The 13,324-nt window shown below is 46.1% G+C and overlaps 1 long non-coding RNA gene and 3 other non-coding genes across 5 annotated transcripts in view; 1 reads left to right on the top strand and 3 right to left on the bottom strand.

The window, feature by feature from the left end:
* Nucleotides 1-13,324, top strand: part of LOC147228485 (uncharacterized) — a 121,702-nt gene that overhangs the window by 92,616 nt on the left and 15,762 nt on the right. Inside the window, exon 1 of one of the 2 annotated variants that reach the window (XR_015106916.1) lies at nt 11,840-12,316. The exons of the other annotated variant lie outside the window; for it this stretch is intronic. This is a non-coding gene — a long non-coding RNA (uncharacterized LOC147228485). Of the gene's footprint in view, nt 1-11,839; nt 12,317-13,324 lie in introns of those variants that run through there. 2 annotated transcript variants of the gene reach the window in all.
* trnav-aac (transfer RNA valine (anticodon AAC)) lies at nt 2,318-2,390 on the bottom strand. Its single transcript has one exon. It is a non-coding gene; the product is annotated as a tRNA-Val (tRNA).
* On the bottom strand, nt 7,560-7,632 carry trnav-cac (transfer RNA valine (anticodon CAC)). The gene has a single exon. It is a non-coding gene; the product is annotated as a tRNA-Val (tRNA).
* trnav-aac (transfer RNA valine (anticodon AAC)) lies at nt 12,414-12,486 on the bottom strand. The gene has a single exon. It is a non-coding gene; the product is annotated as a tRNA-Val (tRNA).

Below are 13,324 nucleotides of genomic sequence, written 5' to 3' on the forward strand. Positions count from 1 at the left end.
TAGGCATGAAGCCATACTGCTGTTCACAAATGCTGACTTCTGCTCTCAGTCTAGTTTCCACTACTCTTTCCCATAACTTCATTGTATGGCTCATCAACTTTATCCCTCTGTAGTTGCCACAATTCTGCACATCCCCTTTATTCTTAAAAATAGGCACCATCACACTTTGTCTCCATTCTTCAGGCATCTTCTCACTCTCTAAGATCCTGTTGAATAATCTAGTCAGAAAATCTACCGCTGCCTCTCCTAGACTCTTCCACACCTCCACAGGTATATCATCAGGACCAACTGCTTTTCCACTCTTCATCCTCTTCAATGCCTTCCTCACTTCACTTTTACTAATTTTTGCTACTTTGTGGTCTACAATAATCACCTCTTCTACCCTTGCCTCTCTTTCATTTTCCACATTCATCAGCTCTTCAAAGTACTCTTTCCATCTTCCCGTCACTCTTCTAGCATCTGTCAATACATTTCCCTCTCTGTCCTTAATCACCCGGACCTGTTGTAGATCCTTTCCATCTTTATCTCTCTGTTTCACCAACCTGTATAGATCATTCTCACCCTCCTTACTATCCAACCGAGCATACAAGTCATCATAAGCCCTTTGTTTTGCCTTTGCTACCTCTATCTTTACCTTTCGCCGCATCTCCCTGAACTCCTGTCTGTTCTCTTCAGTCCTCTCAGTATCCCACTTCTTCTTCGCTAACCGCTTTCTCTGTATACACTCCTGCACTTCCTCATTCCACCACCAAGTCTCCTTATCTACTTTCCTTCCAGATGACACACCAAGTACTCTTCTACCTGTCTCCCTGATAACACTAGCTGTTGTTGTCCAATCATCTGGAAGCTCTCCCTGACCACCCAGACCCTTTCTCAACTCCTCCCTGAAAACCATGCAACACTCCTCCCTTTTCAGCTTCCACCATTTTGTCCTCTGCTCTGCCTTTGTCCTCTTCATCTTCCTTGTCACCAGAGTCATCCTACAGACCACCATCCTATGCTGTCTGGCTACACTCTCACCTACAACTACTTTGCAGTCACTGATCTCTTTCAGGTTACCCCGTCTATACAAGATGTAGTCTACCTGCGTGCTCCTACCTCCGCTTTTATAAGTTACCCTATGTTCCTGTTTTTTCTGGAAAAAGGTGTTCACTACAGCCATTTCCATCCTCTTTGCAAAATCTACCACCATCTGTCCCTCGGCATTCCTATCCTGGATACCAAATCTGCCCATCACTTCTTCATCCCCTCTATTGCCTTCACCAACATGTCCATTGAAGTCTGCACCAATGACCACTCTCTCATTTCTGGGAATATTCTGCATCACTTCATCTAACTCATTCCAGAACTTCTCCTTCTCCTCAGATTCACAGCCCACCTGTGGGGCATAGCCGCTAACAACATTGAGCATCACACCTTCAATTTCCAGTTTCAGACTCATAAGTCTATCTGACATTCTTTTCACCTCTAGGACGTTCCTAACAAACTCCTCCTTCAAGATAACTCCTACTCCATTTCTCTTCTTGTCAGTACCATAATAGTACAACTTAAAGCCTGCTCCTAAGCTTCTAGCCTTACTACCTTTCCACCTGGTCTCCTGGACACACAGTATATCCACCTTCCTTCTCTGCATCATGTCGACCAACTCTCTACCTTTTCCTGTCATAGTCCCAACATTCAAAGTCCCTACTCTCACTCCCAGACTCTTTCCTTTCCTCCTCTCTCTTTGTTTCCGAACACGCACTCCTCCTCTTCTTCTTGTTCCTGTTCTTCGACCCACAGTAGCCCAATTTCCATTAGTACCCTGTAGGTCATCAGTACCAATGGCGGTCGTTGTTAACCCGGTCCGCGACCGATCCGGTATGGTATAGTTTTGGTTGACTCGCATGTTTGGTTTTGGCAAAAGTTTTACGCCGGATGCCCTTCCTGACGCAACCCTCTGCATTTATCCGGGCTTGGATACTTGTTGGTCATTCAGGATGAGCTTGGAGCTGTAATTCCACTGGTGTCCAGCAGAGGTGAGAAAACACCTCAGAGCTGGAGATGAAGCCAGAAGATTGTCTGAAACGCCTGGTTTTCCTTCCTGCTGCAAACTCGACTCACCTGCTCCTGGAATGTGGAGACGAGCAGCTGCTCGATTGGCTGAATGTGGTCACATGATCGCACAACTGTGCCCAGTGGACTGGGAAGCCTGAGAGGAAAAGTCTTAATATCTTCAGGTGAGTGCTCCTCTTCTTCTGACTTGTGGAGGAAACTCAGTCAGATGATCCAAAGTGGTACCAAAAAAATGCCAACTTCTCCTGGTTACAGTTTAAAATGTTTCCGCCCGGTTTCGAACCGGGGACCTTTCGCGTGTTAGGCGAACGTGATAACCACTACACTACGGAAACCTGCATGAGCCTTGTCCACATCTGATGTGTTAATTCTGAAAGGAATGGAGAATCATGGTCAGCTGGACTTGTCAGACAGCAGAGTGGACAGTATCTCTGCTTGTCACGTGAAAGAGCAGAGTCACAAGGGCTGCAGTGAGCCCTTTTTGTCCAGAAAAGACAGGAACTTAGGGTAACTTATAAGAGCAGAGGTAGGAGAATGTTGTGTCCGTTTTTGCGGCCTCCACCACGGGACCGGACTTTGTTGTCCCGGTGTGTTCAGATGTGATCCAAGAAAAACATCAGCGCTGTCAGGAACTGTTTTAGCGATGAGTGGTTTGTTAGAGTTTTCTCTCTATATTCATAGCGATGTTATTTCCACTACTCACATGAAGACAGCCAGACGTGTGAGCACAAATGGCCTTTGTCCTCAAACAGGAACCTGCACCCATGATTGTATATTCAAGTAAGCATGAAGGTGTTGCAGCTCAGTGGTAGAGCGCAAGCATGAGGTCCCGGGTTCAATCCTCAGCACCTCCACTGTATGTCGCGTCGGATGAAAGCGTCTGCCAAATGACTGCAAAGCAAATGGCAACCTACCCCCTGATAAGGAACTTACCCCCCTGAATGGAAACAGGAATCACCCTCTCCCTGTATATGATCTTGTCAACACCACCGACACACATTCACACGATAAAAGGCCGAGCAAGGAGGAACTCGGTGGGATTCTCTGGATCTTGCCTCCAAAGAGCGCTGAGTCTCCCCCTCTGCAGAGCTCAAAAGAATAGTCACTTGTCTGTGTTATTTCTTGTGATAACCTCGGTCTCCTCTTTACAGGCTTCAACTTAGACCGGAACGAATTAGGATCTCTCTCTAACATGGTTTATTAGAGGTCAAGAAATACTCTTACGTGAATTCCCGGGCCGAAATGAACGTCACCCCGAGGGGATTGTTCACCCTCTCTAGACGTCCGCTGAGGTGCGTCCAGTCGGATGTGCAGATGAGGAGATTTCAGCCCCGACCTCAGGGAGTGGCCGTGATTTATACCACTATCTGGATGGTCCAGGTTTCTTCCTCATATGGAGTTGTTTTTCACAGCCTTTAGAAGAGGTCATCTAGGTACCAGGCCGTGTCATGAACTGGGCCTCCAGGCCTTCTGGGATTCGTCATTGCTCGTGCATTGGGGGTGTTAGTGGAAAAATACAAAGTTGGGTGCACTTTTGCCATCACGTGATGGGTTCCCGTGTGTGAATCTCGCGCGAATTTTAACAGTTGGTAGACTACATCTTGTATAGACGAGGTGACCTGAAAGGGATCAGTGACTCCAACATAGTTGTTGGTGAGAGCGTAAGCAGGCAGCATAGGATGGTGGTTTGTAGGATGACTCTGGTGACAAGGAAGATGAAGAGGACAAAGTGGTGGAAGCTGAAAAGGGAGGAGTGTTGCATGGTTTTCAGGGAGGAGTTGAGAAAGGCTCCAGGTGGTCAGGGTGAGCTTCTAGATGATTGGACAACAACAGCTAGTGTCATCAGCTCCGCCCTACCCTTCACCGAGTGTCCAGGATATGCAGCCTCAAGTCCGACAACACGACCACAAGGTCGATCAGATAACCGTGGCCTCAGGTGTCTTGGTTCCAAGTGCAAATATGGACACCTTCATTCCTTACCATGGTGTTAGTTGTGGACAATCGGTGACCAGCACAGAAGTCAGGATGAGCTTGGAGCTGTAATTCCACTGCACATACTGTCCACAGCATAGTGGACAGTATCTCTGCCTGTTACATGGAGGAGCGGAGTTTGCTTCCCCGACGGAGAGGAAACGTGATAACCACTACACTACGGAAACCTGCAGGTGCATTGTCCACATGTGATTTCTTAATTCAGAAGGGAATGGAGAATCAGGGTCAGCTGGACTTGTCTAGTGCACATATGGACACCTTCATGCCTGACCATGGTGTTGGTTATGGACAATCTGTGATGAGCAAAGAAGTCCAATAGCACAACACCTGTCGTGGGGGGGTATTCCTCCGAATCACGCCCTTCCCAGTCGCAAAGTCGTAGCCTACGGGAGCATTGGTCACAGGAGGCAGAACTGACTCTTCAGGGATGCTTCGAGACGACGGACTTGGATGTGCTCTGCGAGGACCAGGGAGACGACATCAGAAGACTCTCCGACTGTATAACTGACTATGTCAACTTCTGCACGGACAACATCATCCCCACCAAGACTGTGCGTTGTTTCTCAAACAACAAACCCTGGGTGACTAAGGACATTAAAGACATGCTGAACAGGAAGAAGGCGGCATTCAGAAGTGGAGACAAAGAGGAACTGAAGAAGGTGCAGACTGAGCTGAGGGAGAAGATTGCAGAGGGAAAGGACAGTTTCAGGAGGAAGCTGGAGAGCAAACTCCAGCAGAACAACATGAGGGAGGTGTGGAGTGGGTTGAAAACCATCACGGGCCATGGAAAACAAGCAAGCCAGATGATGGAAGGAGACTTGTAGGAGGCAAACGAACTAAACCTGTTTTTTAACAGATTTGATGAAGGTGCCTCCGCCCACCCTCCCCCCAGCTCCTCTCAGGACTTTCCTTCCCCTGCGCCCTCACCCCTCACTTTAAGGAGCTTTCCCCCTCCCCCACGCACCTCTTCTGCTTCCCTGGACGATGTCTCGTTTACACCTCAGCCCTCCTGCCCCCCACTGGGACTCTCTCCACCCCCTCCTGTCGAACGTGATAACCACTACACTACGGAAACCTGCAGGTTTGGTCTCTACATCTGAGATGTTAATTCAGAAGGGAATGGAGAATCAGGGTCAGCTGGACTTGTCAGACAGCAGAGTGGAAAGTATCTCTGCCTGTTACGTGAAAGAGCAGAGTTCACAAGGGCTGTGGTGAGCCCTTTTTGTCCAGAAAAGACAGGAACTTAGGGTAACTTATAAGAGCAGAGGTAGGAGAATGTGGGTAGACTACATCTTGTATAGACGAGGTGACCTGAAAGAGATCAGTGACTGCAAAGTAGTTGTTGGTGGGACTGTAAGCAGGCAGCATAGGATGGTGGTTTGTAGGATGACTCTGGTGACAAGGAAGATGAAGAGGACAAAGACAGCAGAGGACAAAGTGGTGGAAGCTGAAAAGGGAGCAGTTGAGAAAGGGTCTGGGTGGTCAGGGTGAGCTTCTAGATGATTAGACAACAACAGCTAGTGTTATCAGCTCCGCCCTACCCTTCACCGAGTGTCCAGGATATAAGAATAAGAATAAGAATAAGAACAACTTTATTAATCCCGAAGGAAATGGTTGTGCCAGAGTTACAGAAAATATAACAGTAATAAATAATAAAAAGAAAAGGCAGAATTAGAAATAAAAATAAACTATAAACTATAAAGTGTATCAGTGAAACTATAAAGTGTCTTAGTAAGCAGTGATAAAACTATAAGTGTCTCAGTAACAAGTGAGGTAAGGAGTGCACAATAGTATGATAGAAGGGAACATTGTAGTGTAGCTGTTATGAGATGAGATGAAATATTGCACAGTTTCTGAATATTGCACAGAAATGAGATATTGCACATTTTTGTTTGTTTTTAGGTTAAAGATAGGTTTTTATGGTTGCCGGCGGCTGAATGGAGAGGAATTAAAAAGTCTGATCGCCTCAGGGAGGAAAGACGTCAACAGCAGAGTGGACAGTATCTCTGCCTGTTACGTGGAGGAGCGGAGTTTGCTTCCCCGATGGAGAGGAAACTCTCGTCACCTCCAACTCATATGTTTCTCCACGTAAACAACTCGAAATACATCCTGATGACCTAATGGAGCCATTTGGTTTGACTTTGACATGAGCATCGGAAGCAGAGAGAGAAGAGGGAAGGCAAGATTCTGGGACTGAGAGGAGGGACTTTGAATATCTGGACTATGACAGGAAAAGGAAGAGGGTTGGTGGACATGGTTTGTGGAATGATGTGGACTGAATCCACCTCCAGCTCAATGTCACAAAGACAAAGGAGCTGGTGGTGGATTTCAGGAAACAGAGGACCCATCCGACCCCGGTCACCATCAGGGGTACAGAGGTGGACATTGTGGACAGTTATAAGTACCTGGGTGTCCACTTGGACAGTAAACTGGACTGAACTGTTAACACCAACGCCATCTTCAAGAAGGGTCAGAGCCGCCTGTTCTTCCTCAGGAGGCTCAGATCTTTCAACGTCTGCAGGTCCATGCTGCAGATGTTCTACCACTCGGTGGTGTCCGGCGTCATCTTCTACGCTGTTGTGTTCTGGGCAGCAGGATCAAGACAGCTGATGCTAACAGACTCAACAAGCTCATCAGGAGAGCTGGGTCTGTCCTGGGAGTGGAGCTGGAGTCTGTGGTGCAGGTGTCAGAGAGGAGGATGCTGAGGAAGCTCCTCAGCATCATGGACAACCTCCATCACCCCCTGCATGGACACTGACGTCCTGTCAGAGCTCTTTCAGCCGCAGACTGATTCCACCGAGGAGCTCCACTGAACGCCACAGGAGGTCTTTCCTCCCTGAGGCGATCAGACTTTTTAATTCCTCTCCATTCAGCCGCCGGCAACCATAAAAACCTATCTTTAACCTAAAAAAAAAACAAAAACTGTGCAATATTTCATTTCATAACAGCTACACTACAATTTTTCCTTGATCATACTATTGTGCACTCCTTACCTCACTTGTTACTAAGACACTTCATAGTTTCACTGAGACACTTTATAGTTTATTTTATTTCTAATTCTGCCTTTTCTTTTTATTATTTATTACTGTTATATTTTCTGTAACTCTGGCACAACAATTTTCTTCGGGATTAATAAAGTTGTCCTTATCTTGACCAGCACAGAAGTCAGGATGAGCTTGGAGCTGTAATTCCACTGGTGTCCAGCAGAGGTGAGAAAACACCCCAGAGCTGGAGATGAAGCCAGAAGATTGGCTGAAACACCTGGTTCTCCTTCCTGCTGCAAACTCGACTCACCTGCTCCTGGAATGTGGAGACGAGCAGCTGCTTGCTGATTGGCCGGATGTGGTCACATGATCGCACACCTGTGCCCAGCGGACTGGGAAGCCTGGGAGGAAAAGTCTTAATATCCACAGGTGAGTGCTCCTCTTCTTCTGACTTGTGGAGGAAACCGGGTCAGATGATCCAAAAAGGGACCAAAATAAATGCCAACTTCTCCGGGCTACAGCTTAAAATGTTTCCGCCCGGTTTCGAACCGAGGACCTTTCGCGTGTGAGGCGAACGTGATAACCACTACACTACGGAAACCTGCTGGATTGCTGTGATAATTTCTCAATTTACTACTAAAAGGAGAATCCTGGTTAGTTGGATCTTCTCAGATCATCTTCATCCCACGTTCGCATCGTGGACAGTATCTCCACCTGTCTGCGAAACACTCCTCGACGAGGAGGAAACACTCTTCGTGCAAGGAAACCCGTTTCTACACTACGTGTCACAATCAATGCTTTGAATCTCTTGAATCTTTTCTCCTAACATGCCAAAGGTTACAGGCTGGCCTTTAAATTCCTAATTCTGCAATGTTTGTCATGGAGATGAAGAGGGAAGCATTTCCCAGATATATTGATAAGTTGCATCCAAGGATTTGGTCTTTTTAGCTTTGCAAGATTCATTTCAGGAGGCAGATTGGCTCAGGTGTGTCGAATCCACGACTGAATGAAGATGGATATTTTAAGGTTTAAGTGAATTCATTAAACCGCTAACATTCATAGAGACTGAAGAAGTGGATGCACGTTTTATTTACAGGTTGCAGGCAGTTGGAAGGGACAAGGGTCAGTGAGGAACAAACCGTTAAAAGTTATCTTTTGAGATTTTTACAGTCTGTCAGTGTGTCTCTATGTTAGTTTACTGGACAGTATCTTCACCTGTCATGCGGAAAACCAGCGTTCGATTCCCCGACGGGGAGGAAAGACTTTTTTTTGATTTATTACCTTTTGTGTATTTCATTTTAACTCTTGTAACAGAAGGTTTCATGCTAACGCACTAAGCTAAGGGACACAACAGGGTTGCTAGAAAGCTGCAAGCTAAAGAGTGAAGCTCGACTGTGGTAGAAATAAAGCCATATATCTGGAGCACCTCGGAGCCAATCAGCTGTCGTTGCAAAGTCTCGCCACTAGATGGCGCCAGATGATTGGCTAGTCTCACCTGCGTCTGGAATCAGGAGATGAGCAGCTGCTCGCTGATTGGCTGGATCTGGTCACCTGATCGCACATCAATATGTCCATCTGAGTCCAGTGGACAGTAAACATCTAGTAAACATCTTAATATCCACAGGTGAGTGATTTCCTGCACTGTTTATTTACATTTTAGTTAGTTTAGTTTAGTTAGTGTCTGTGAGATCTCTATTTGTATGAACACTGTTCAAAACTGTGCGGTCCAGTTTTACACACTAGGTTTTTAATTCGTCCTTCTGCATTGCTTGTCATGAAAGTATTGTCCGTTTTTGTGGCTCCTGCCACGGGACCGGACTTTGTTGTCCCGGTGTGTTCAGATTATCATTCAGGGAAAAACGTCACAACGGCCAGGAACTAATCAAGCAAGAATGGTTTATTCAAAGTCAGGAAAATACACTTAGGAGATATCCCGGGCCAGAATGAATGTCACCCCGCGAGGATCGTTGTCTGCCGTTGTCTGCCGTCAGGAGCACCTCGGAGCCAATCAGGTGTCGTCTCAAAGTCTCGCCACTAGATGGCGCCAGGCGATTGGCTGGACTCACCCGCATCTGGAACGAGGAGACGAGCAGCTGCTCGCTGATTGGCTGGGCCGGGTCACACGATCGCACACCTGTGTCCATCTTGTCATTAGTCCAGTGAACAGTATCGACACTTTCGCAGAAAACCGGGGTTCGATTCATAAACGCGGAGGAAACATCTTAATATACACAGGTGAGGGATTTACTGCCATTTTTATTTACATTTAAGTTTGTTTAATTGTGTGTGTGACCCCTGTTTCCTCTTTTCTGTGTGAACTCTACTTGTACGAACACACATCCAGTTGAATGAAGCTGCTTCTTCCTTTTCTTGCTGTTTTTCTCTGAGGAGTTCATAGGTCGATGATGAACGTTGACTCGAGATAAGACGAATTCTCCTCTCAGTTTGTGGGGACACTTTACTATCACTTGTGTGATGGACTATTAACCAGTTAGTTATTTAGTTAGTTGTCAGTAAGGAACGGGAGAGGCGGGAGGAGGTTCTAAACACTGTGACAGGAAATGTACCCCCCAAAAAAAACAAAAACAAAAGGAAAATAAAATAACACAGGTTGATATTTTGTCCGTTTTTGTGGCTCCTGCCACGGGACCGGACTTTGTTGTCCCGGTGTGTTCAGATTATCATTCAGGGAAAAACTTCACAACGGCCAGGAACTAATCAGGCAAGAATGGTTTATCAAAAGTCAGGAAAATACACTTAGGAGATATCCAGGGCCAGAATGAATGTCACCCCGCGAGGATCGTTCGGCTCCTCCAGACACCCGCTGAGACGCGTCCAGTCGAATGTGTAGATGAAGAAGTTCTGGCTCCGATCCAAAGGATCAGGCTCATTTTATACCTTTTGGCCAAAAGGGTCGGAAGAAGTCCTGATAATGACTTCCTCCGACCCCTGGCTCTAGTCGATTATCCCCGGGGTGTCATTGGAACAGCAGGGTAGCGCATTCCTTCACCTTACATGATGGGGTCTCGCAGTTACATTTTACAGTCTTTGAAATTGATAGTGAAATAATGATGTGAGGTTGGAGATTCTATCATTTGACGTAGGAGATTTTGCAAGTCCCTCTCTTGACGTGAGCGTCCTCACGTCACACAAGGACTACAATCAAAATAAGTAAATACAATGAATGTGTGTAAACACAATGTATTATAACGGAATATTCTAACAGAAGAGACAAGGGCCAGTGAGGAACAAACCGTTAAAAGTTATCTTTTGAGATTTTTACAGTCTGTCAATGTGTCTCTATGTTAGTTTACTGGACAGTATCTTCACCTGTCATGCGGAAAAAAACAATGTTCAATTCCCCGACGGGGAGGAAAGACTCTTTTTTTTTTTTTTGATTTATTACCTTTTGTGTATTTCATTTTAACTCTTGTAACAGAAGGTTTCATGCTAACGCACTAAGCTAAGGGACACAACAGGGTTGCTAGAAAGCTGCAAACTAAAGAGTGAAGCTCGACTGTGGTAGAAATAAAGCCATATATCTGGAGCACCTCGGAGCCAATCAGCTGTCGTTGCCACGTCTCGCCACTAGATGGCGCCAGATGATTGGCGAGACTCACCTGCGCCTGGAATGAGGAGATGAGCAGCTGCTCGCTGATTGGCTGGATCTGGTCACCTGATCGCACATCTATATGTCCATCTCCTGAGTCCAGTGGACAGTAAACATCTAGTAAACATCTTAATATCCACAGGTGAGTGATTTCCCGCACTGTTTATTTACATTTTAGTCAGTTTTGTTTAGTTAGTGTCTGTGAGATCTCTATTTGTATGAACACTGTTCAAAACTGTGCGGTCCAGTTTTACACACTAGGTTTTTAATTCCTCCTTCTGCATTGCTTGTCATGAAAGTATTTTGTGAATAAATGTGATGTTTTGGTATTTAAACACTGACTTTGAGTCTTTGAACTTCTGCTGGTCATGATGATTTGGAAAGACTTGCACGAGAGCAAGCAGAGCTGGCAAGTAAACACAAATGGACAGACATGAAAAAACCTCAGCCTGCAGACCAGCTGATTGTCAAAACGTGGAACGCGCTTCCCGTCACGTACAAAACACCGCAGCGTGTGAGTCTTGCCGTATTGACCGTGTTTGGATCTACATATGCATGCGAGCGGTCGTTCTCACACCTAAAACACATCAAAACCAACTTGCGGTCACGCTTAACAGACGGAAGCCTAAACGTCTGCATGAAGCTGAACCTCACCACCATCAACCAGACTGCAAAGACATTAGCAAAACCCTGCACCACCAGAAGTCGCTTTAATAGTAAGAACTACTTTTCTTATTAATAAATACCTTTTCATTTATTTTGAACAACATGTTTTAACAGAGTCTTATTATAAAACATACATTGTTGGTCTTCTTCCATTTAGATCAGAAGTTGCTGACCTGAAGTTTTCGGACGTGTGGGTAAATAAGCAGAGCTGGCAAGTAAACACAAATGGACAGAAAAAAACTTCAGCCTGCAGACCAGCTGCTTGTTATAATATTGACAATGGACGGTCGTTCTCGCACCTAGAAAACATGAAGACGAACCTGCGGTCACGTTTAGTAGCGTTATAATTAAGAAGCACTTTTCTTGTTAAGTTACTTTGTTATAGCAAAGTATGTTGTTCAAAATAAATTCAGTCTTATTGTACTCTAAAATTGTTGGTCGTTCTCTTCCATTTAGCTGTTTTCGGTAGAAAAATATACATACGGCTCTCTTAGGATCAGATTTTAAAATATGTGTTTTTTTTGGCTCTCAGTCAAAAAGGTTCCCGACCCTGTCCGAGATGATTGGACAACAACAGCTAGTGTCATCAGCTCCGCCCTACCCTTCACCGAGTGTCCAGGATGTGCAGCCTCAAGTCCGACAACACGACCACAAGGTCGATCGAAGAACCGTGGCCTCAGGTGTCTTGGTTCCAAGTGCACATATGGACACCTTTCTGCCTGACCATGGTGTTAGTTGTGGAAGATCCTTGATGAGCACAGAAGTCAGGATGAGCTCTGAGCTGTAATTCCACTGGTGTCCAGCAGAGGTGAGAAAACACCCCAGAGCTGGAGATGAAGCCAGAAGATTGGCTGAAACACCTGGTTCTCCTTCCTGCTGCAAACTCGACTCACCTGCTCCTGGAATGTGGAGATGAGCAGCTGCTCGATTGGCTGAATGTGGTCACATGATCGCACACCTGTGCCCAGTGGACTGGGAAGCCTGAGAGGAAAAGTCTTAATATCTTCAGGTGAGTGGTCCTCTTCTTCTGACTTGTGGAGGAAACTCAGTCAGATGATCCAAAGTGGTACCAAAAAAATGCCAACTTCTTCGGTTACAGTTTAAAATGTTTCCGCCCGGTTTCGAACCGGGGACCTTTCGCGTGTTAGGCGAACGTGATAACCACTACACTACAGAAACCTGCAGAGGCCTTGTCCACATGTGATTTTTTTATTCAGAAGCAAATGGAGAATCATGGTCAGCTGGACTTGTCAGACAGCATAGTGGACAGAATCTCTGCCTGTTACGTGAAAGAGCAGAGTCACAAGGGCTGCAGTGAGCCCTTTTTGTCCAGAAAAGACAGGAACTTAGGGTTACTTATAAGAGCAGAGGTAGGAGAATGTTGCGTCCGTTTTTGCGGCCTCCACCACGGGACCGGACTTTGTTGTCCCGCTGTGTTCAGATGTGATCCAAGAAAAACATCAGCGCTGTCAGGAACTGTTTTAGCGATGAGTGGTTTGTTAGAGTTTTCTCTCTATATTCATAGCTATGTTATTTCGACTACTCACATGAAGACAGCCAGACGTGTGAGCACAAATGGCCTTTGTCCTCAAACAGAACCTGCACCCATGATTGTATATTCAAGTAAGCATGAAGGTGTTGCAGCTCAGTGGTAGAGCGCAAGCATGAGGTCCCGGGTTCAATCCTCAGCACCTCCACTGTATGTCACGTCGGATGAAAGCGTCTGCCAAATGACTGCAAAGCAAATGGCAACCTACCCCCTGATAAGGAACTTACCCCCCTGAATGGAAACAGGAATCACCCTCTCCCTGTATATGATCTTGTCAACACCACCGATACACATTCACACGATAAAAGGCCGAGCAAGGAGGAACTCGGTGGGATTCTCTGGATCTTGCCTCCAAAGAGCGCTGAGTCTCCCCCTCTGCAGAGCTCAAAAGAATAGTCACTTGTCTGTGTTATTTCTTGTGATAACCTCGGTCTCCTCTTTACAGGCTTCAACTTAGACCGGCGCGAA

Source organism: Fistularia commersonii, chromosome 12 (assembly GCF_037954325.1).
Source record: "Fistularia commersonii isolate RoL2024-O1a breed Wild chromosome 12, RoL_Fcom_v1.0, whole genome shotgun sequence".
NCBI lineage: Eukaryota > Metazoa > Chordata > Actinopteri > Syngnathiformes > Fistulariidae > Fistularia > Fistularia commersonii.